At 44.6% G+C, this 25,495-nt stretch overlaps 1 long non-coding RNA gene across 1 annotated transcript; it reads left to right on the top strand.

Moving 5' to 3' along the window:
• The first annotated feature begins 732 nt into the window (after positions 1 to 732).
• On the top strand, positions 733 to 25,051 carry LOC148119318 (uncharacterized). The gene is made up of 3 exons (XR_015735285.1): positions 733 to 1,136; positions 12,587 to 12,738; positions 22,799 to 25,051. It is a non-coding gene; the product is annotated as an uncharacterized LOC148119318 (long non-coding RNA).
• Positions 25,052 to 25,495: the final 444 nt, after the last annotated feature.

Genomic DNA, 25,495 nt, shown 5'->3' with positions numbered 1-25,495 from the left:
AACAGCAGCATTTGTGGGTTTTATTTTTTTTGGGGGGGGGTAACAAATGAAAAGAGGTGTTTGGGTTTTCTATTCTTAGTAGAACAAACTGTCACTTATTTAGCAGCTTATACAAACACCTATATATTCTTTTACAGTTTTGGAAACCATAAATCCAAGATGGATCTTATTCGACTAAACCTCATACCAGAAAGGTGTGCTCCTTCTGCCGACTCTGCAGGACTGTCCATTTTCTTGTTTTAATTTCTGATGACCACCTACATTCCCAGCTTAGAGACGCTTCCTCTACATTCAACACTGCTTCTGCAGCCTTTTCTTCCTTTGCCTGTTTCTGAGGATCTTTGCAATGACATTGAACTCACCCAGATCACGCAGAACAATCTCCTCTTCTCAGGATCCTTAACTTAATCACATCACAACAGTCCTTTTTGCCATATAAAGGGTTGTTTGCAGGTGTGGGGCTTTAGATGCTCATCTATTACAGGCCCTTGACTCAGCCTGCCTCACAGGGCACCGTGACAAATGTGACAGTGGAGGTAAGTGTCAGGTGTTACACACACGCAGAGATACTCTAGAGGAATGTGGAGAAGACACGCAGTGTGAATTTAACTAAGTCTTGCACGGGGTACCAGTGACTGATAGGAATGTTCTGTGAATATGGTAGGGAAAGGACACAGGATAGGATGACACTTGCATTCGTGATGCATGGTGTCATTAGTTATTTCTGATTAAACAGTCCTAATAATGTGTATTTGAGATATCACACCATCCGAGAGTCATGGAGCCCAGAACCTTAACCAGGTGACTGAACAATATGGACTTTGTGATGTCACAATTAAGTTCTGGGTTGGGGCTCTGTTCACTTATGCTACTGTGGGCTGAGATATCTATTTCTCATTTCTCATTAATATGGACCTCTCTATACATTAACTACATACATAAATTCAGCATCTACCTGAATTCCCTGAGCAGGGAGAGAGGCAGGAAGAAAGGAAGGAGGAGAGAGAGAGACTGAGAGAGTGATCCGTTCAAAGAAACAAGTCGTCTTAAACCTAACCTCAAAAATGGCATGCTCTCATTTCTGCTGTTGTATTGGTCACAAAGCCTAAGTCTGTATGGAGGGACCACGCAAAGAGGTGAGCACTAGAAACAGTAATCACTGGTCACGTCTTACAAGCAGTTGCTTGCTGCTGTCCAGTAGGGCGAAGGATAAGGCTGACTTGAGAAGGGAGGACTAGAGCAGATGACAGCCCAAGGAATCTAGACCTAATCTCTTTATAGGCAGGGAGGTATTGGGAGGCTTAGTCATGGGAAAGAATGACGAAGAACACTGGAATCATGCATCAGGCGGAAAGTAGGTCTCAGTTCAGGTCAATAGTGTCAGGACAATTCAGTGGATGGGATGGTTTGGGGGGAGTGGGGGAGGCCCCAGGGTGCTGGCTTGGGAGGGATAGAGAAGGCTGGATAAATTCAGAAAGAAGTGCAGAATTGGCATGTGAGTGAACACGTTAAGGTGTCTAATTCTGGCTGGCTGTATTTCTAGAACTTTCTGGCACAGTGATTACCAATGACATTTAGACTAGGTTTAAGAGGGACACTGAGGTGCCTTTCCAAAGGACCTGTGTACTCTCATACAGAAGAACTCGCATCATTTTAGCTTTTTTTTTTTTTTTTTTTTTTTTGCCTGTTTGTTTTGGCAATGCCGCCATCCCTGTAACTACTGTTAATTCTGTACCTCTTGCTGACCATAGGTTTCTTACATTATGAGACATAACCCCAGGGGAGATCATGTAAATAAATGTGAGGGTCTTGAAAAGTTTAGGAAAACGGAAAGGTTTATGAACATGTAATGTTCAAAAGAAACATGCCACGAGCCAGAGATGTTTCTAGTAGTGTGCAGCTGTGTTATCTACTGTAGCTTCACTACGGCCATGGTTTTGACACTCTTGTGCATGCTTAGCTCCATATGTGTCAGGCCACTCCACAGTAATGAACACACTGCCTGGGACAACTCAGCTCAGATCAAGACTGCAGTATGCTGTGAGCTGCAGTGACTTTTGTGCGTGCCCAGTTCTCTGCTCCTAGGAAACCAATGATTTAACTAAGGAAAACAACAATCTTTTAACATTTTTCTACTGTCATTCTTTAGCTTGTATCAAATTACTCTGTCTTTGGATTGTATTGAGTTGAATGGTTTCTAAAGTTGTTTCAATTGCTGAGTTGAGTTGCATAAATAGCTATTAAATAAGATTTGACTTTGGATTAAGACAGACTTTCCAACAATTTCTGAAATGGTCCTAAACCTACGTTTGTCATATTGCTCTGTTTATGTGAAATGAGAATCCTCAGCATTGACAATTATAAAATCAAAATAGCAATTAATGCTTCCTGTCTTGTAGTGTCAAATATTCAGTAAGGAGTCGAGTTTTGCATAGAAGTAAACAAACATACCCATCTCTTCATTAGAATATAAATTTGGCTCTGAGTTAGTGAGTGGCAAAACTGTACATCTACCAAAGAACTGCTTTCAAAGGAATTTCTTAAGACTTATCAGCATTTGATTTGTATACACATTTTACTTGTTTTTTATGTTGATAGATATGCGTGTTTTTTTTGAGCTTCTTCTTGATTCTTTGTGGGTTTCACATGATGCACCCCAATCACACTCGTCTCCCCACCCCTTCATATCCACCCTCTGCCTTTTCGACCCCCCTGCAAAATAAAATAAAATAAAATAAAATAAAATAAAAATCCAAAATAAAAAATCTCACTGTGGAAGCTGTAGGTGTCCGTGAGTCATACAGTGCACCCTGCAGTCCATACATCTTTACTTGCAAATTCATTGCTCTGAGTCAGTGGTCTGGTTGAGTCCTCTGGCTTCTGCTATACTAGCAACACTGGATCTCCAGTGGGACTCCTCTTGGATATCTTATTGCCGCCTTGTGTTATGGAGATCTTGTAGCTTTGGATCTGCAGGACCAGCCCCTTCACGTGCTCCAGCAATTCACAGATGGAGTGGATGTTGGGGTAGGCCATCTTCTAGCTCTGGATCTGAGCCTGAGTTGTAGCTAAGTTGGTCAGCCGGCTTGCTCTCCTGCATCCCCATCACCAGGAATAGCTCCCCAGTAGTGCCCTGGCTAGCTCACCCAATGTCGCAGCCAGCAAGGGATGGGGCCAGGTCTTTCTCTCTCACACACTCTTGGGGCTGTTCATCTTGTACCCACACTACAAAGGCCTGCTCTATTGTGCTTTCCAGGGTCTTTTCTCCTGAGTGCTGCAGCCACTGACGGGTAGGGCCAACTCTGTAAAGCCCTTGGGTATAAACATGGTCCCAGGTGGCAGTCCAGACCAGGGACACCCACATGGCCTTTGGTGGTGGCATGGGCCATGGATATCAACACAGACCTCTGCTGCTGTGTGACAATGGCCCCAGTCATGGCCTTACAGTTTTACCATGCTGTGTCTAACTTTGGCCAAAGATTTGGGCTGGAAAAACACTTGAAGACACCCAGAGGCCCTGCCCTCTTCCTGACAGAATGGACAGGAAGAAGAGGCCCTACCCAATGTGTGGTCCACCCGCAGGACAAGCCAGTATGATGTGCAAGTATGGCGTGGAGAGAGGGGCCGGGACTTCACCATATTATCAGGTAGCTTCAGAGGCTTCTCACATCTGGCTGTTCCTTCCACTCTTGCATTTCCAGCTCACCTCTCTTCATAGGGCTCAGACCATTCCACTTCTCTTTCTATCCCATCTCTCCACCCCTCTGTGGACCACTCTCCCCTTCATACCATGCAGGGTTTACTTCCGTTCCCATTCAAACCATCCTCTTGGGCATGTAGTGTTCTTACTGTTTTACGTAGACAAAGCAATGGAGATGGGCAAACTTCCCCCTTTTCCCAGTTTCGATGGAGCTGACGAAGGAACTGACGAAAGCAGAGAACATTGCAGTTCCCTTCTCCACGTCTTATCTGAAACATTGTGTCCTTGGGAGCAGTCACCTGTGTGATTTACAGCAGAGACACTCCTCTGGGGGGATCTGCGGCTTATCAGCCTGTACCTGTGTGAGAAACGGAGAGCAGACACAGGAGACAGGAGCATAGTCACGAATCCTTCCCTGTAATACTCGGAAGAGGCAAATGCCCTCTTCTCAACACACACACACGCACACACACAATGGCAATATTTAAATATGCCCCCATCCTTAGAATGCTCCTGTTTCTCCTGTTTTATTTTCCTAAAGACTATCAAATTGTTCATTTTCCTGTCAAAGGAAAACACTCTGCAGTTATCAGACGGCCCTTCAGGCGTAGGATTCCTGCAAAGTGGGTTTTCCCACAGCGGCTTTTTCCCCCTAAGTAAGGAGAGAAAGAAGTGGGTGGATGAAAGCTGTCAGCGACCAGCGTGCCTTTGTCTCGGGGAAGGTTCTCACAAAGGCAGTATATTTGCCGGGAAAACTGGTTATTTATGTGGAACTCGATGCTAAAGGGTTCTCCTGTCTGAGGGTGCACAGTGGAGTGTAAGAGGCAAAAGGAGCGGCAGACACGACCACCATCATCTCCAGCTCCCAGGCTGTGCATTGTCCCAAAGACTCCAGCTCCAAAGAGCTGCTTCTACTGGGTCAGGTGAGAGCACAGGGCCCTGCGGAGGAAAGGGGAGCTTCACAGCCTCTCTGAGGTTGTCTGAAATTTTTTCAGAGGACGCAAAAGGATGTGGATAAATATAGACTTTCACCTTGAAAGGCCATAAAGGCAATAAAAGCAGGGCATAGTAGTTAGAACAGGGCGGTTTGCAGGGCTGCTCCTTCATGTTTTATGTGAGTTTCCAAGCAACAGAGCTGCTCAAATCTCGAGAAGAAAGGAAGTGAGTGGCAGGCCCATCAGCGTCAGGTGCTGGGTGATTTAGTGCCCACATACAGCTCCCAGCACAGCAAGCTGCTTGCCCCATCCACGGTTCTGTTCACAGCCAGCTTCACCTCCCATTCCATATGGTCTTGCCAGCCAGCCGTCCTCTTCTCCTCCTCCCCGTGTCCTCAGGATCTTGTGATGTCTCCATAAATCTTACTTGTTCAACCAGTGCACCTTTCTCCATCTTCCCTGAGGCAGGAACACACACACCACCTGTCTTAGTCTGCTTTTTATTTAGCCGTTACTATAATTGAACACCACAAGCTGTGTGCCTTGTAAAGAACAAAAGTTTACTCAGGTAATGGTTCTCGAGTCTGAGAGGGCAAAAGGTAAAAGGCTGCCTTTGATGGAACTTCTTATGTTGGTGTCCCCCTGCAGTGAGCCAACACCAGTAGATTCTTCCTGAACTTACCTATCTGTCTGCTTATATGTTGGTTGGAGATGCTTTTAAAATCTTTTTCATTTTATTTCGGAGGTTGTAATTTACTTAAAATATTTCTCTTTTTCCCTCACTCCCTCCTAACTCTCCCACATACCTTTCTTCAAAGTATAGCCTCCTTTTCATTAATTGTTAATGCGTGCATTTGTCCATACATATATATTAATAAATATAACCAGTTGAGCCCATATGCTGTTACTCGTATATATGTTTCCAAGGCTGCCACTTGGCACCGGACAGCCGGTTGGCATGCTCTTTCCCTGGGGAGGACTGCCTTTCCTCTCCCAGCTTTGCCCAGTTGCCCGTACTTCTTTGTAGGGTTGAGACCTCATGGGTTTTTCTGGTCCACTTTGGCTTGTCTGTTGGTGTCCTCTTTGTTCAGGATTGTGTGGTCCTGTTGGTGAGACTTTTTGAGTATAGCTTCTGATGTTGCCAGGAGACACTCTCACAGCAGAGTCCCTGATCCGCTGGCTTTTAAAAAGTTTATCTTATTTTTTTTTTTTAATTTTACATACTGACTACAGTTTCCCCTCCTTCCTCTCCTCCCAACCCCTCCCCCAATTCCCATCTACCCCCTCTCCATCCACTCCTCCTCCACCTCCATTTAGGAAGTGGCAGGCCTCCATGGGCTTGAACAAAGCCTGGCTCATCAAGTTGAGGTAGGACGGAGCTCCCCCCCCCCCATGCATAAAGACTGGGCTCGGTGATTCACTACGGGGAACAGCTTCACAAAAGCCAAATAAGCACCAGGGACAGGTCCTGATTTCACTGCTAGGAGCCTTTCAAACAGACCAATCGACACAACTGATACAATCTTGGCATCCCCTCATCCTCAGTGTTCCCCGAGCCCTAGATGCGTTTTATAGATGCATCCACTAGGGCTGGGCTCTGCTGGGGGACTTTTTGTTGGTGAGGATTCTCTGCAAAGTACTGAGACAGTGCACATGGCAGAGAAAGCTCAATTTATTTTTTATTCTTATATATTTATATTTCTATGTACACACATGTATGTATGTGTCTATACATCTGTAATGTATTTTGATCATACTAACATCCATGCTTGGCTTCCAACTCTTCCGTGGTGTATCACCCTACTTTATCCTCCCAGCTTTTCTTCTCTTACATTAAAATTTTTTTAATTAATGAGTCAAATAGTTGTTTCCCGTGCGTACATGGTGTAGGGTCATCTGCTGGGGTCAAAGGAAGCCCACCAGGGGCCATAGACCTGAAGAAAAATAACCCTAGCACCCAGCAGCCACCAAACTGCCAATAGCTCCTTAGCTAGGGCTGGGACTTGATGAGTCCCCCCCCCAAAGCCCCAGCCATGCTGGGATGTTAACTAGCTTGAGTTAACAGCTCAGTGACAGCGGCTGTGAGATCACACACAGGTGAACAGCCAAAAGATCGCTTTGTTTTCAGTAGTTGTCACCAACTTCTGTAGCTTAAAAATTTTCTGCTCCCTATTCTATGATGGTCCCTGAGTATTTCTCTCTCTCTCTCTCTCTCTCTCTCTCTCTCTCTCTCTCTCTCTCTCTCTCCCTCCGTCCCTCTCTTTCTCTCTTCCCTCTCTTTTTCTCTCCCTTCCTCTCTCCTCTTTCTGTATGATGACATAGATAAATTCCATTTAGGGCTGAGTGTTCCAGTCACTTAATCTCTGGATTAACCACCGTCCATGCCTCTCTCTCTGCAGGCTGAGAGCTGCACTAACCTATGGGTATAGAAGTAGCATCCTGAAGGAAGTCTGACACACTATGTCATGTATCAAAGTAATAATAATAGATTCTTCCTCAGGACCCATGACAGTCCCAGCCATGGGTTCTTGGCTGTGGTTTATAGTATCAGGCATGAGTTCTATCTTGATGAACAGGCCTTAAATCCACTCAGAAAATAGTTGGTTACTCCCAACATATTCGTGCCACAATTGCATCAATGGCACGTCTTGCTAGGCCAGCCATGTTTTACATGGTGATATTGTTTATGATCTAACAAATAAAGCTTGCCTGAGGATCAGAACACAGAGCTAGTCACAATAGCTAGCCATAGAGGCCAGGCAGTGGTGGCACACACCTTTAATCCCAGCACTCAGGGTACAGAGGCAGACAGATCTCTGTTAGTTCAAGGCCACCCTGGGCTATAAAAAATTAATCCATTCTAAAAAAGAAACAGCTCACACAATGGTGATCCCAGCACTTGGGGTCCCACACCTTTAATCCCAGCACTAGGGTGTAGACACTAGGGTGTAGACAGGAGTGATATGGCTGGACAGAGAGAGCAACGTAAGGTGGGAGGAGACAGGAGCTCAATACAGTCAGTCTGAAGCAGGCTGAGGATGCAGTCTGAGGTTTATAGTGACAGGATTGCTCCTTTGGTCTGAACATTGGTAGAGGTAAGAACTCTAGTGGCCGGCTGCTCTGCTTCTCTGATCTTTCAGCTTTCAACCCCTGATAACTGACTCCAAGTTGTATTATGAAGAACAATTATGATTCCTGCTATATTTCATCTTTCTTTGGTACAGAGCTCGGTAAGACTGTTGATGATGTTGATGACTTTCTCCCCCAGCACCCTGCATGGCATTTTCTGACTCCCCGAAAGCTAGATCATGGGGTGGGAGCTTCCAGGTCAATGCCAGTTTGATTTTTCTGTGTCCTGTGACAAAAGCACATGGAATCTTTAGCAATAGAGTCTTCCTGTCCTGTTCTCCTAGGCAATATATTCTTCCTGTCCTGTTCTCCTGGATAATAGGTTCTTACTATCATGTTCTCCTTGGCAATAGGGTCTTAATGTCTTGTTTACTTGGGCAATAGGTTCCTACTATCATGCTCTCCTGGGCAATAGGGTCTTAATGTCTTGTTTACTTGGGCAATAGGTTCCTACTATCATGCTCTCCTGGGCAATAGGGTCTTACTGTCACATTCTTCTGGGTAACCAAGAGCAATCACAAAGTCTTGTATTGTTTTGGCAATCTTTGGGACCCTTCTGGTCAGATTAGGCAGAGATAACCTACATATGGCACTGGGATTTTTGTTTGGTAATCTATGGCTTTCAGGAGGAGCACAGCCCCAGCTCCCCCCAAATGTAAGGTAACTCCATTCAAACTCTTAAAAAATACATGCCAGGAAGTTTATGAAAGAATAGGTTCCTTATAGATTTTTTTCAAGAGTCTTTTGTGTTGTTATTCCTTCCTTTTCCACATTCCCCCCCCTCATTTCTTAGTCCTTCCCCTACTTAAACCTTCCCACCATATTATTTTCCATTCTCCCTTCATACCACTTTGGTCCTACTGTCCCCCTTCCCTTAAGAGCTTTCTCTTCCTCTAAAGGTTCCTTTCGACTTCCTGGCTTCTACAGGTATTCCAAGTGAACCCACAATAAATGAATATTTTCTAAAATCAGTTTAGCACTTACGCACCAGTGCATGCATTGTATATGCTTGAGTATGTAGGGTCAAAAGACAACCTGAGGAAGTTGCTTCTCTCCAACCATGTGAGTCCTGGGGATCTAAAGTAGGTCACCAAACTTGGAAGGAATTCCTTTTAACCACTGAGCAACCTTGCTAACCCAAAAGCAATGACCCATGAATTCACTAATCTATTAAATTTGAGAACAGATGTCTTCGTGGCCCAATCATCTCCCAAAAGCCTTACTTGAAACACTATTAATAAATGACCTTGAGGATTAAGGTCACTTTGATTATCCAGTTGCATATAACTTAGGAGGGGAAAGTAGGCTGCATTCTAACCTCCTTTACCATAGTTACCCAGGTTAGTGAAGCAGGTGCCATGGTTACCCAGGTAGGGAGACTCTGAGCATGGGACTCTTGAGCATTCTTCAAGGTGCGGGATAGAAAGCTCTTTGCTATTTAAAGCATGAACCTTAACATAATTACTAGTTCTTGTTTGGGGGATCAAAATATTTGGACTTAGTTAAAATTAATTTAATTCAAACTCAGCAACTAAGTTTTTTCTCAACTAATTTTAACATTAACACATAGTTCTTTTTATTGCTCTAATTTTTTTTAACTAGATGGAATGTAAATTAATGAAAAAAAGAAGCTTATGAAACTTCTCATCTGACTGTAGTCAGTAGGTTCTTAGATGCCTATTGGTGTACTTGGTAGTGCTAACGCAAAAACACACAGTTTCATTGTTCAGTTTGCTTCCAAAGAATTTACTTTGGCTTACAACTCCAAAGTCACAACCTATCATTGAGGGAAGTCAGGAAAATAACTCAAGTCAGAAACCTGGAAGCAGGAATTGAAACAGAGACTATGGAGGAATGCTGTTTTCAATCAGATCAAAGCAAAACCAAAATATAATGGTGTAACTATCTCAGGGCCCAGTGTCTGGACTCACTCATAGCTTTCTGAGCTTCCAAAGGCCTCGGTAGCCCCATCTCTCCAGCTATGCCATTTGTAGCAGATTACACAACTTGTCTTGCAGTCTTAGATATAAAAAAAACTTAGATATATACAGATATAAAAAATAACAAAAAATGTGAAGATGATTAGCTAGAAATTAACCCTCATTTCAATATACAATTACAGCAAACAATCCGCACAGATTCAATTACTAATTCAACCATGGTAAACCAGTCAAGGGCCAGAAGGAAGTAGGTGGGAAAATTCAGCCTTTGCTTTGAAACTTATCCATCTGCCATAATCAAGAGACTCATTCTTCCAGGCTCTCAGTGACCAGCACTTCCTCGTCATCACCAAGTGTGGATTTAGCAATCTTAGGAACAATTTTCTATTTGCTAAACTTGTCCACATTTTATATTGACTTTGACTGCTTAAAATTCTTTTGATGTCACTAGTGAATGAGATATTTTCTGAAAGATTTTTCAGAGAACTGAAATTATTGGAATGCATTTCAGGGTAGAATCTGTGGAAGGTTTGTTATTTTTCCTCTCTGCAGGGACATAGCTAGCCCTGGAGAAGACACTCCCTACACCCATGGATGGCAGGTCTATTTAGCTGGCACTCTATGCTCTGAGGTCCAAATGGAAGTGGCCTCAGGAGTCTAGAATTCACTCTGCTTCTTTCAGTTTGGCTCCAATCTTCTCTGTCAACTTGTGGATTTGTTAGTTCTTCCTGTGTAGAACACTATTCTGATAATTGACTCCATATTCCATGTTGCCTATTTGTTTTGTCTTCTATTCTGTGATCTGTCTGCTTGTTTCAAAACCAGTCTTTGTAACTGGCCTGCTCTGCAAAGTCTGTAATCCACCCAACAAAATGCCCCTGGGAGCCCTACTGCCCCTGTGAGAACCATCCAACATTGTAGGGAGTCCTTAGCTCTGGCTGAAGAAATCTGTGATACTTTTGATTATGAGGTACCGGATGAGACAGAGGATGGATGGTAAGTGGAGGGCCATCTGACCAGAGAGGCCAGTAGGGTACTTCTTTACAGGAGGAAGCCCTTTGCTTAGAAAACAGGACATGCTAATTGAGACAGTGCATGGTCAATATTGATTGTTCTACGGTCCTTTGCTATTTTTCAGGAAACATAACATTTTGACTATTTGTTGACTTTTGTGTAGTCAAATATAAATGTTCTACATACATATTACTTTACATAGGATTTTAAATTGCTAGTAAGTTACTGACTTCTGAGGCTATAATTTACTTTGTGCTGGTCTCTTTGAATAGGGGATTTTAAAACTTGGCACCATAACCTATGTTCTTGCCTGTTTCTTAATTGGACCTTTTGTGGCTGAGTTGGCTCAGAAATTCATTTTTTTTAATTTGAAGATTTAAAAAAATTCAACTTTTACATTCTTTCCCAGATGTTAATTGCGAGAAATTTAACATTAAATACTATAGTGGGGAAACAGGGAAGGTCCACTCACTCCTACTGTCCAAGTGGCTCTTTCTCAAGTCTCCACTCCCCCCTCGAGACAGAAATGTGGCCCAGAAGAATGAAAGCACCGAGAACGACCTACTAATGGGTATGTGCCTTGTGCCCGTCACCACAATGCAACTGATGCTTTTCCAAGTCCCATCTCCAGCCCTTTAATACCAAAGCCAAACACACAGGCCTGACATGTACTTATTCAGGAAGCAAATGACATATTCGGCTTCATTTAAGGGAGGGTCTCCCCTGGTGGTAGGGACTGGAGACAATATTTTTATCCAGGGAGAGATGCTGAACACTTTGCCTTACTACACAACATTTACCAAAAATATTCTTTGTGAGACATCGGATGACTGGTCCTCAGCAGACGGGAAAGAGAGCAGATGCTGACGGGAAGCCCTCAGCAACCTCCAGAGAGCTGTGACCCCTGCACCAATGTCCTCCATTTCTTCCTGGAAATAGCCTTCGAATGGATCAGTGAAAGCATCCTCCCTGACAGAGTCTGAGTGTTTTCTGCCTCTCCAACTCTATTGTCATGCCTAGTGGTTGCTGGAAACTCAGCTTCTTCCCTACAAAATAGAAGAAATAACATCACCCTGGAAGATCTTACGACAGGAATAACCAAGTTTTTTGTTTTTTGGTTTTTTTAGAAAATTATTTTTCGCAGCACTTTTGAGACCCCATTTTTACAAGTTCTCAGTTGTAAGGGCAAGGAAGAGAGTGTGTGACACTCACAATGGAATTGAGTCTGAGCCTCTCTAGTGCCATAATGAGACTCTGAGGCCTGGGTCTTGCCCTTTAAACTTTTTTTTTTTCTCAAAGTTTATTAAAATACAAATGTCTCCATTTCCGCCCCCTCCTCCCAACCCCCTCCCACTCCCCCCACTCCCTCCCCTCCTCCCTCTCCATCCCCAAGAGCAGTCAGGGTCTCCTGCCCTGTGGGTAGTTCAAGCTCCTCCCCCCTCCCTCCAGGTCCAGGAAGGTGAGCATCCAAACAGACTGGATCCCAGAAATTCAGTATATGCAGAGGAAACAAGTCCCAGTGTCATTGTCAATGGCTTTTCAGAAAGACTCCGGGCCAGCCACATTCAGAGAATCCGGCCTCATTCAGAGAATCTGGCTGGATCACGTGCTCGCTCAGTCCCAGTCAACTGGTCTTGATGAACTCTCATTAGATCAGTCCCCTTGTATCAGTGGGTGATCGCACCCCTCGCGATCCTGATTTCCTTTTTCATGTTCTTCCTCCTTCTGCTCCTCATTTGGACCTTGGGGGACTCCGTCCGGTGCTCCAATGTGGGTCTCCGTCTGTATCCATCGTCGGATGAAGGTTCCCTCTGATTTTGCCTTCCTTGCTCACGTTCTCTTTCCTTCTGCTTCTTGTTTGGACCTAGGGAGTTAAGTCCAGTGTTCCAATGTGGGTCTCCGTCTCCATCTCCATCCATTGCCAGATGAAGGATCTATGGAGAAGCTGGATAGGAGGGTGAACCTGAAGAAAATTCAGGTAGTTTTCCTCCTGGAGATTGGAAATAGACAAGAGTTCCAGGTAACCTCGGGAGCATGGTGGGGGGGGGGGGGTAGGAGGGTTGTTGGAAGGGGAGAGGGTTAGAGAGAAGGAGCAGGGGAGGAATGGGGAAAGCTCGGGGTACTGGGAGCGGGGGAGGGAGGAAGGATAGATATGGGATCAGGGAAGAATATATCTCAACTAAGGGAGTCAGTTTAGGGTTTACTAGAGACTTGATTATAAATGGGATCCCAGGTCCAAGGAGAGATCCCCAGATTGTTCTCTGGACAGAGGAGAGGGTGCCTGAACTGGCCTTGGCCCATAACCATACTGATGAATATTTTGCTTATCACCATAGATCCTTCATCTGCCCTTTAAACTTGAATGATATTTTTCCTCCTCTATAATCCTTGACCTGCACTGGACTGCTTGAGTATCTCCTTCTTAGGTCTTCAGCATGCTTTGGAAAGACGTGATGCAGAAATGAGCCAGAAGGACTCTGTGGTTTGTGATGCACAGTGAGCGCAGATTCTGTTTTCAAAGTTTCTTTCTCTGGCCCAGAGTTGAATGCAGGCATTTTCCCAAGTGGTATCCAGGCCTAAGTGTCTGAAGTGTGAGTATAGGGACTTTAAGGCAGAAAAACATTCCCAAAGACCTTGGTGGTATATTTGAGGACCTCCAGGAATCTTTAGGTATTAATGGGAGTAATGATATTCATCCTACAAGTGTACTAAGGGTTCCACGACATAAAATAGAGTCTTAGGGCAAAGCCTTGACACGCCAGCCCTTCATCTTGGGGTCACTCTGGGCATAATATCAGCATCTTAAATGTCCTCATCCTTCTTTGTAACAATGAGGTCAAGAAACCCATTTATCAATGTAATGAAAGCACTAAATGGGTTGTCAAACATAACATGCCCCCATTCAGTAGGAAACCCAAGGACAGCTCTTTATGAGCTACAGAAGACATGGAGACAGCCACAGGGACAGGGCTATGGAACGCCTGCCAGAGGAGTCGTCCACATTGTCTTCATCATGCAAGCATTTTTATGACACCAGCGGTTTCCCTGTCCACCGTGTGTGGCGACTCGGGATGTGGCTATGTGGTATCACTTAAACCTTCGGTCAAAGAGACCCACTCTTTATTTCTCTTCAGCATCTTTTCTGGTAGCCTTGCAAGTCCATGAACAAAGCTGCCTGGTTACAAAGTCAACGGAGAGAAAACAAAGTAGAAAAACAGAGACTGAGAGGGAGAAGGAAAAGAAGAGAGGAAGGCAGAAAGGAGAGAAGGGGAGGGAAAGGCAGACAGAAACAGAATCTTGACTGTTTCTGTGGGAGGCAGTCATGCCTGGAGGGTTTCAGATGCATGGGTTGACCAGTTCTTCTTTTCTCTTCTGGTTGGCTTTTCTGTTATTCACAACTAAGGAGGATAAAATTTATAATGACACCCAGGCTTTATATATCAGGACTACGCCTTTGTGGTGTATTGCCAGAGCGAAGAAGAGTGTCTGGCACAGGGTAAGCACTTGGTAATATTTATTGATTAATCCCGTGTGGCCTCACCTCATCCCTGTCTTTGTTCCGTTACTACTATTGTGCTCTTTTCTGTTTTGGGTTTCTTGGATAAGGTAATTACTCAATTCTTTTTAATCCTTAAAATAGAAACAAGCAAATAAAAAAAATCTACCTTTATTATCTTGGTTGTTCCTAGCTTCTTGACCTACTTTTCCATCTTGTCTGAGATTTTGTAAGGCATTTCATCAACCTGTCACAGCCTGGCTTCTGTTGCAGCTCTTTGGGCCCTGTTCCAGCTGACAGGGGAGCATGTGGCATGCTCTGTTAGTCACTCTTCTCACTTCTTCCGGGGAAGTCACTGACCCTTCCCTTTAGGCAGCAGGACCCTTTTCAGTCTTCCAGATCTTAGTCCCAGGTTCTCGTGTGTATCTGAAAGTTCAGCTTAGGATCCCAGACACGTGTTAGCATATCTTGGAGTTTTTTTTCCTTACTCTGGTGGGACTATATCCTTTCTCCTTGGTCTCAGCGATTTGCCTCAAGTGCCCAAACACACCATTCCTCCATCATACATTATGTACAGGGCCCAGAAGATATAACATTATGACTTGGAGAATCATGGTTGCTGGCTCAGCCTTTTCCCTTGATTAGTGCTCAGTTAGTATCAGAGGTCAGGCTCAGAGGATAGCTAGTATTTGCAGGAGAGAGATGGCTTTCACTGGACCTAGGGTAGTGGATCACTTTTCAGGAGTTTTAGGAGAGGAACTCTGGAAGGAGGTAGCATCACACTGATTCAAGAATGCCTCTGAGTATTATTCCTTGCTGGTTCTGATGATCTGAGAAGCCACAGAAGATCCAGACATTCAAGTAGGGCTCCAGATTCATGACAGATGAATGTGCATAAAGAACTCATTATTTAATTTACAGAGGCTTAAATTAATCTGCTCATCCTGCCAGCGTTAGGAAACATTACAGTTCTCCAGCGGCAATGTTCATTTAATCCATCTAGCCAGAAAATAGTTAGCAAGCATCTCCATCCCACAGAGAGTTTAGTATCCACGTGGAGGCAAAAAAATCATGTAGATAAATAGTTTTAATAGAATGTATTGTTTAATGGAAAAACCAAATGGGTTTTCTCCTGTAAAACAGCTCCCCGGAGCCTGAAAAGCAAGGGTTGAGGTAACAGGTATGAGGTGTGCATTTAACTTAGATGTCACCAGGTCATTTTGTTCACATCAGAATCTTGTGCAGTAGTTTGGTGTGACCGTTGGGGACTCCTGCTCTCCACTGATGTGCCCTTGGTTTGATCATTGATATCGCTACAATTTGCTTTCATAATCGGACATAAAAAATTACGGTCTACTGATGGCATCAGGTGGGTGGTGGTGGCTCAGTTGGTAAAGGGCTTGCTGTGCCCACCTGAGGGCCTGAGACCAATTTGCAGAACTCACATAGCGCAGTTGGATGTGGCGACACACGCTTGTGTTCCCAGTGCTGGGAAGGAGAGGCAAATGGATCCCGAAGACTATCTGGTCACCCATAGCAACTATATTGAGTTCACTTGGGGAATCCTAGACACTCTATTTTAATGATAACTGATGAACAATTTTAACTTTATGTCTGCTTACTTTCTCCCTGCTGTTTATCATAAGCTAAATCCCAGGTTCCAGGAATTGCATGTGGGCAACCTTGGGAGCCAATTCTATCACTGCGGGCCTTTTCACTGTTGTTTCCTTCATGCCCTCTGTTCATTTAGGCTGTTTGGGGACAGATGTAGGCCAAGAGAGTAAGGCAGGAGGGAGGATAGAAGTGTAGGGCTGGATGTCCCTTTTAAAGGGGCAGCAGTTGATTAAGCCTCACTAAATGCTGTCATGTTAGAATGGGAACCCAGTTTTCCCAGATATTTCTCTTTCAGAAAAACAAGGACTTCAACTTTTAATTATTTACTACATCCTCCAACTTTAAAATTTTAACAGTGGGCTTGAATATATCAAAGCTCTATGCATGTTAATCCACCAGCCTCTACTCCTACGTCTGGCCTTGGGAAATCCATTCAGAACCTCTCCTCTCATTTTCCCCTGGAAATGATTTCATCATAATCAATGATTCAAGTATCAACCTGTACTATGCCTGGCAACCTGCAAGGCTGACTGTCCAACCAGATGTCTGTGATAAACCGAGAACAACCCCAGCTGCATGTTGAATAGCTCCATCAACCCAAATCTGCTGCCCAAGCTGATTGGAGTGATCATTCCTTCCCTGGAAGCCCTGCAACCGTTCCCTCCTGCGTTCTTGCTTCCAGTCTGAATTATCTTCTTTCTAGATTATTATAACATTCTTACTGCAACTCTTAGGATCCATGTTGCTTCCTGATTTCAATCTGCTCCTCCTACAAGATGCTATAAACAGCAGCAACAACAACACACACACACATACAAACCCCCCAAATCAACCAACCAACCAACCAATCAACCAACCAACCAACCAAACAAACAAACAAACAAACAAAACCCTAGGATTTCTTTTCTTGTGATTCTGGAGGCCAGATGTCTAAAACTGTAAAATGAACGGCAGGCCGCTTCCCGCCGCCCGCCTCCCAGCTAGCTTTATCCCTGAAATAATTACACAGAAACTGTATTCTTTTAAACACTGCCTGGCCCATTATCTGTAGCCTCTCATTGGCTAACTCTTACATATTGATCTAACCCATTTCTAGTAATCTGTGTAGCACCACGAGGTGGTGGCTTACCAGGAGGATTCTAACCTGCGGCTGTCTTGGAGAGGAGAGTCATGGCGACTGCCTCACTGCCTTCTTCCTCCCAGCATTCTGTTCTGTCTACTCCACCTATCTAAGCTGCTGTCCTATCAAAAGCCAAGGCAGTTTCTTTATTAACCAATGAAAATGACACATAGACAGTTAACCCTCCTCCATCTTGAACCCACAGTGTTTATGCTGTTGTGCTATGGCAGAAGTGAGGACAACTTCTGTGAATTGTTTCCTTCCCTCTACCACGAGCATCCCTGGGACTGAACTCTGCTTATCAGGCCTGGAAGCATCGTCCTTCACCGACTGAGCCATCTCGGAAGCCCATACGCGTCTTTTCTATTTAACACCCTCCAGTGATTTCCCGCCATCTATAGAATGAAGCTCACAACTGTATTATATCATCTGCTGGCTGCCTCTCATGATAGGATTCTAAATGTCCCTCCCATCTCAGTTCTTACCGCTTCTTCATTGCTCACTACTCTGGCAGCACATTAACCTTAGCGATGGTGCTGACTGCTCTCTCTAACTAGACTGCCCTTCCCCATTGAAATGGGAACCCTCTGCATCCTTACAGTAAAGCAGAAGGTGCCTGCATTCTGTAAAGTGTCCTCTGGCTTTGCCCCTGTGCAGCTCTGAGCTTTCCTGATGTAACTTTCATTTGTTTTTTTTTTCACACCTCTGTCTCATATGATTTTATTTGTTCTCAGTTTTGTTTTATATCAATTTTGTGTCACAACTTCTCAGCATAGAACACACACACACACACACACAGAGTAATATCTCTGAATGAGCAAATGGATGAACAAGGAGCCATCCAGGCAGATGGCATCTGTCCTATTTACGATCAAAATTACCCCCAAGGAGGTGGCATTCTTTGATGTGTTTCTCATCCCTCCTTCCAATCAGTCGCTGCCTTCCGCCAGCTGCAGAGATCTTTGAATGACTTCAAATGTGGGATTCAGAATTGGCTGCCAGGAAATGCCACCTCATCTCCTTTCTAAAGGAATGTGATTTTTTTTTTCTCCCGTGACCCAAGGGAAGCACCAGTCCTGGCTAGGGAGATTTTTTTCCAAGGACAGTGGGGAGTTAACAGGAACAAACTTGAAATTTGCTTATTCCCTTGGTGTCCCACAGGTGTCTCCAAGCTTGTTCAGAGGGCGCAGGTAAAAGGCACTCAAGGTCAGGCTTTTAATCACACGGTGCTAGGAAGTGCCAGCACTCTGTCAAAGTTGCTGGCTTCTGCAGTATTGTCCCGGATCTAGACATGGAACACAAATCACAAAGCATTGCTCTTTTGGACGGAGAGCAGAGCAGTCATCTTTCTAAAGCTAGGAGGGGCAACACAAAGGGATGCTTGTCTTCTCAGGAAGCAGAGTCCACAAAGCCAGTGGACCAGCGAGGAGAGCTGAGCTGACTCACTGCTGCCCCGACCAGAGGGCACCAGATGACAGGTAAACAAAACAAAACAACAAAACACAACTGAAACCCAAACAACCCAGTGTACCTGAATCCAGTTTTCCAATATTATATTTTAAAAACATCTGAGCATTCCTCTCATTTTCATAGAGTATCGTCTATGTATCCTTCTGGAGGAAGGGAAGTATTGTCTATGCATCCTTCTGGAAGAAGGGAAGAATGAAATATCCAACTGTTTTTATACTGTTTTTTATTTATTTTTAATATTTAAAACAATCTTTATTTTACATACCAATCCCAGTTTCCTCTTCCCCCACCTTCTCCCCACCCCACACCCCCATCCACTCCTCAGGGGGAGTCAACAAAGTCTGACAAATCATTTGAGGCAGGACCTCCCACCTGTATCTAGGCTGAGCAAGGTATCCCTCCATAGGGACTGGGGCTCCAAAAAAGCTAGTTCATGCACTAGGGATAAATCCTGATCCCAGTGCCAGTGGCCCCAAAGACTGCCCAAGCCACACAACTGTCACCTACATTCAGAGGGCCTAGTTTGGTCCTATGCTGGTTTTCTCCGCTGTCAGTATGGAGTCAGTGAGTTCCCACTAGCTCGGGTCTGCTGTCTCTGTAGGTTTCCACATCATGGTCTTGACTCCTTTGCTCATATTGTTTCTCCTCCCGCTCTTTGACTGGAATCCAGGAACTTGGTCCAGTGCTTAACTGTGGATCTCTGCCTCTGCTTTCATCAGTTGCAGGATGAAGGTTCTATGATGACAATTAAGACAGTCATCAATCTGATTACATGGGAAGGCTAGTTTAGGTACCCTCTTCACTATGGCTTAGGGTCTCAGCTGGGGTCATCCTGTGGATTTCTGGGAATTTTCCTAGCTAGGCTTCTCGCTAACCCCATAATGGCTCCCTCTATCAAGGTATCTCTTTCCTTGTTTTCCCTCTCTGTCCTTCCCACAACTTGACCATCTCATTCCTTGTGTTCGCCTCCTTTCTCCCTTTCTCCCCTCCCCTACCCCCAAACCCCCAATTTCCTCAGGAGATTTTGTCTATTTCCCCTTCTTGGGGGATTCGTGTATGCCTCTCTTAGGGTCCTTCTTGTTATCCAGCTTCTCTGGGGTTGTGGACTGTAGGCTGGTTAGCCTTTGCTTTATGCCTATTACTTACTTATGAGTAAGTAATACAGTGTTTGTCTTTCTGGGTCTGGGTTACCTCACTCAAGGATTTTTTTTATAGTTCCATACATTTGTCTACAAATTTCAAGATGACATTTTTTTTCCCCACTGAGCAAGCACTCCATTGTATAAAGGTACCACATTTTCTTTATCCATTCTAATATTGAGGGACATCTAGGTGAAAGATCCAACCTTGAACCGTGAACATTTGATACTTTAGCTGCTTTGAAAAGAAACATACCGAAATATGAATCAACAATCTTGTCTACTTACTCAACTTGATAGAACCAGCAGAAAGTAGGGCCAAGACCTCGATTCTGGGTAGGGACGATTTTCACGTCTATGCTCATTTTATTTATGTTGCTTCGGATGGAGAAAATGGCTGTGAAATTATAATGTTTGTGTTTATGTGTCATAATCAATAGCTTCTTTCAGCTCATCGATTCATGATAACTCATTGGGCTAATATTTCCAGAGTATTCTCAGCCCAATAACTGGGCAATCAATTAACACACTAGAGGAAGGCATTGGCAGGCTGATACAGAGGCCCCGAATCAGCCCCTACCTGCCAGGACCACCTTCTGTCTAACGAGAGGACGCCAGTGAGGAGTCATACAGGACAACGCAGGAGCTGCCTTAGGCAATCAACTCAGCAGTGCTGACGGCTGGCACGGCTCACACGTTGGGATGCACACCCTGGGTATCTGAGGTCAGAGGTCTCACTCTTTGCCCATTCACAACAATGCATTAGAAGGCAGGCAATGGGAGACTGCTGCCAAAGGCACCACTCGGGTCGGCAGTAACGTTAAATCAAACATACCCACCAGGATCTTTGGAGTCTGAATTATTTGTAACTAAATACCAGCTGCCACCATCACAACAGATGATGCTACACCCAGGCGTTCAGAGTTATCATGACTGAGAATCACTCCATGGGAGAGAAGCTTAGTGTGGACAAAAAAGGGGATGTTGGAGGCTAGGCTGGGGAAAACTGGGGTATCTCATGCAAAAGAGTGATGCCCAGACCAGGGTCTACCCTAACACGATGCCCGACAGAGTGGAAATGAATGGAGAGGTGTGAAGCATACTAGGGCCTCATGCTGAGGAGCTACAGGCCAGTGGCTCCCTAAGTCCAGTCACCTCAGAGTATGATTTCCCAGAAAAAAAGTAAAAGAGGGAAGGAAGAAAAACCACAAAGCCCCAAAGAAGGACTTAGGAGGAGTGAGCTTTCCTTTGATCCTTTTGAAATTAGGTAAAACCATAATCTTTCCCCAGAACCTATTTATTGTGGTAGAAAATTATTATTTTGAGATAGGATCTGCCTTGTAGCCTAAGCTACCCTTGGATGGAATATATAGTCAAGGCTGGCTTGGAAATCACAGTTGGGATTAAAGGGATTAAAGGCAGGCCTCACTGTGCCGGTCACCGGGGTCATTTCTAAGGATGCACAAGTGCTAGTAAGCGCTGAGTATTTTCCTGTTTCCATCCACACAGCTCTTTCACGTTGTCATTCGTCCTTTCTCTTCCCAGTCACAGGAGGCTTGGATGCTGAAAGACAACTGAATCCCTGTTGGGACTTGTTCCGGTGCGAAGCCGGGACTCCTCCCTGTTTTGAAATACAAGTCTAGGATGCAGCTCCCGCTTTAATCCTCTCCCCCACAGAGTGTCTGCTGCCAATCAGTCAGGTCTAAGGAGAGGGCAGAGGCAGGCAGGGGCACAGGTCTGGTGGCGACAGTTCTGGTGGCGTGCCGTGACTGATCTAGAGCTCGTTTGGACAGCAAGTGGACTTGAGGTCACACGTCGGCTGCTTCCCTTTCTCTAATGCTGCTTTGCACAGGTTGGTTGGTCTGTCACTGGCCAGTGAGAGGTCTGGACTACCACCAACTCCCTAAATACCGAAATGAGACTTGAGTCCCCTCCCAATTGATTTTATTGAGCTATACATTTTTTTCTCTCCTCCCCTCCCTTCCTATCCCCTCCTCTTTAACCCTCTCCCATGATTCCCATGCTCACAATTTACTCAGGAGATCTTGTCTTTTTCTACTTCCCATGTAGATTAGACCCATGTATGTCTCTCTTAGGGTCCTCATTGTTGTCTAGGTTCTCTGGGATTGTGATTTGTAGGCTGATTTTCTTTGCTTTATGTTTAAATACCACTTGTGAGTGAGTACATGTGATAATTTCTGGGTCTGGGTTACCTCACTCAATCACTCAATATGATGTTTACAAGACCCAGAAATACCACTTGTGGGTATATACCCAAAGGATGCTCAATCGTCTCACAAGGACCTGTGCTCAGCTATGTTCATAGTAGCATTGTTTATCATAGCCAGAACCTGGAAACAACCTAAATGCCCCTCAACTGTAGAATAGATGAGGAAAATGTGGTACACTTACATAATGGAGTACTATACAGCAGAAAACAATGACATCTTGAAATTTTCAGGCAAATGGAGCTTGAGTCCTCCCCTTCATAGCAAAAATTATAAGAAATGCAAACAAGCCAAGTCTGAAGAAGAAACGAAGAAATAGCCTCAGGTTTCAGATCATCAGTAACCTTAGTGTACGTAGCCTTCTCCTTGAACACACTGGGCTAGAGAACAGCAATTCCACAAAACTGTACATATTCGAAAGTATATCAGAAAAATTCAACTTCCTTCTACTTCTACTACACTATAAATACCAATACAATACAGGACAGTTTGCCAGAAGAAACTGAAATAAAAATTGTAACTGAGTTTTAAAGCTACTTTATTTATGCGTTTTGTGTGTGTGTGTATGTGTGCGTGCGGTGTCACACATGGAGGTAAGAAGTTAACTTGCAGGAGTTGGTTCTCTCCTTCCACTGTGTGGGTCTTGGGGCTCGAACTCAGGTCATCAGGGAAGTGTCTTTACTTCTTGCTAGCACTGTAACGGAGTTTAACACAAGTCAAAAGCTGAAGTGGAAATCAAAACTGAAAAAAAGTTCCTTCCCTACAAAAGATTTACAGAATCATAACGAAACCTTGTGGGGTTAGAGTCATTTCAAATTTAGACGGTCAGCCGCCGGCCTCCTGCAGCCGGTGAAGAAATTGGATGACTTCCGTCATTTCTCATTTCCTCCCTTTGTTACCTTCCAGGTTTTGTGGTTTTTTTTAGTTGTATTGGTCTGTTTGCTAAGGCTTGGCACCCAGTGGCTCTATAATTAGTGACCACAGCTGCTCGAATGGCTGTTTTCTTTTCTCAGGTTCATGTTGACCCGGACTTCCATCACTGCTTCGGCCGTCAGTTCTTTTCATTCACGCCCACTCAGAGCTGCAGGAAGGGCCCGATGGAGTTTTCATTGCTTCCTTAAAGGAGCCTGTCTTGTGCCTGTAGATGCAGTGCCGTAATACGCTTGGCTCCTACACTTTTGTCCTGTGCCTTTGCAGCCATTGTATAATTGGGCGTTAATAACGAAGAGACATCAGAAACTACAGCCTCTTTTCTCCTCGTCTTGGACTGCTTTTTTGTTTGTACGGGACACATGGTCTCATGCATTCTGGGCTGGCCATGAACTTATTATGTAGCTGCGGATAACCTTGGACATCTGATCCTTCTCTCCTGATCCTGGAGTGCAGGGAATAAAGCTGTGGACCAGGTTTTAGTCACTGTTGGGCCTCATTAGGCCTCCTGAGCGCCAGGAAGCCCTCTACCAGCTGAGCCACATTCCTAGCTTCGGTGGATTGACTGTTATGCCCAGAATTTTAATTGTCAAAATTAAAAATCTTCCTCAAGATATGAGTTGGTGTTGGGAGGTCTGAGAGTCTGCCCTGAGGAAAATAGACTGCTCTTCCAAAACACAGATTCAGCTCTTCCTGCATTTCAGAGAAACACTTCCACAACCCATTGGAAGACCTTTCCTGTTTCTGCGGATTAGTTTCTAGTTGAGGGATGTCAGCGGCAGGTTATCTTCACTGTCTGCACCAGCTGCCATTCCTGTTATCTCTTATCTTTTCCTTCTGTTTGCTGTCAGGGCCTCCGTCTAGCCAGAATGGTTTCTATGGGTAAGTGTGCCCTTCAGCTCTGGTCTGGGGAGATGTTTATTTTGTTTTCACTGCGATTTATGAACTTAAAAAGGGTTAAACCATGCTCTGTCATTGACATGTGCTTTGGAAGACACAGCAGAAGGAAAGCAGAAAGGCTTGTTTATATAATATAAAGTTATATAATAATTTCACAGATCTGCCCGACACGCATTCTCCTAGGCTTGAGAAGCAGACTGCGTCCATCTCATGTTCCACTCCCAATGAACATATAAACATAGCTGGGCTTTCATCTCTTTGTGTTTTCCATTTATACCTCTCAGAGGCTCCTTTTCCTGAAATACAGCTGCAGGTCTCTAATAAAGGTCTGTTCACAGAAAACTCTTTCACCTGGAACAGTCACCTTTTTAAAACCATAACTTTTTCCTTCACAACGATGTCTGGTCATCAAGTACAGTGTAAATAGGAATGGCGACCACAGGACAACAGTCAGGGTTCAGTCAGGAAGATAGAAGTTACTCCAGCTATTTAACTGATCAGATTTATGAATGGAAGGGACAGTTTACACCGCCAGTTGTACTCTACAGGACAAAAAGTGAGTCCAAGTTACCTACCGAGTTGAGAAAGCCTGCAGAAAGCACAGACATAGGAGACACGGAGCTGAGCCCCAGGAGGACATTCTGATAGCCCTAGGGGAAAGGTGGCAGCAGGGGTTGCAGAACTGAGGACTTGGGCCACGCAGTAAAGTGGGGAGCCATGACAGTGGCCACAAGTTGGACAATGGCTAATATCCAGAGGATGGTGCAGAAACGAGGGGAAGGGTGGGAGGAAGGCCCTTCGTTTACCTTTCTCCTGTTCTTGGGTCATTTCTCATCATCCAGTCAGGTCTGTCTGGACCACAGAGGGCTAGCCACCTGGGAACCAGTCTCTCCACACCTGCTAACCAAACAGTAGTTGCCTAGGTACAGGATTTTAGGTTAAAAAAAAAAAAGTGCCTTCCAGGATGTTGGCTCTCTACCTTCTGGTGTCTCAGGTTAATAAGAAATCACTCCTTTGAGGGGAATGTAATTAGGACTTTGTTGTAGAAATGTTGCATTTTGTTCCGTCTGGCAGTTTATGGGCCATCTGATTCACAGAGCTGAGCCCTTATCTTGAGGGTGCTTCTTCTGAAGTTCTCTTTATTGCCACTGTCTCTCTCTCCTCCTTTAGAAGACTTAGATAATTATGTCCTGTAGTGAAAGTTCCATATTTATTCATATTTTTCCTTTGGAATATTCAGGGGCCTGGTGAGATGACTTGTCAGTTAAGAGCACTTGCTGCTCTTGTGAAGGAACCAAACTTGACTCCAAGCCCTCCAGCCATCTGTAAGTCCAGTTCCATGGAACCAAATGGGACCCAATGCCCTTCTGTATCCTCCACAGGATACTTTGGCACAATTCAAAGTAAAATTAAAAAAAAAAAAACTTTAAAAAATGGACTCTGATCTTTTAGACTTGTCCCTTTAAAGAGAATTAAAGTGTTGGGTGGACTTACGGATGCTCATTGGCTGGTCTCAGAGTGGTATGAGCCTGGGCTCACGGGGGGGGGGGGGGTGCTCAGTGGTCACAACAGTGTTTCTCTTGGTGCTAGAGATCAAACCTTGGGCCCTGTGCACAGGAAGGAAATCCCTGAGCTGTCCCACCAGCCCTATGATATGAGACTTCTCAAGTGAAGACGGAAATAGATGGGCCCAGTTAACATAGTGAGGACATGGCCCAGTGGTGCTGGTTTTTAGAGAAATGGTCTTTTAAGTCAAGGGAAGTAGGTGACCTATAGGAAGGAGTGGAGAAAGATCAGGAAACAGAACCCCCTGAGGCTCCAGAAGAAAGGCAACCTTGCTTCTACGCCAGCTTTAGCTGTGGGTATTGGGCATCCACAGC

This window comes from Myodes glareolus, chromosome 17 (genome assembly GCF_982192425.1).
Source record: "Myodes glareolus chromosome 17, mMyoGla1.1, whole genome shotgun sequence".
Lineage (NCBI taxonomy): Eukaryota > Metazoa > Chordata > Mammalia > Rodentia > Cricetidae > Myodes > Myodes glareolus.
The sequence above is the reverse complement of the archived record's forward strand: the minus strand, read 5'-3'. Positions and strand labels throughout refer to the sequence as shown.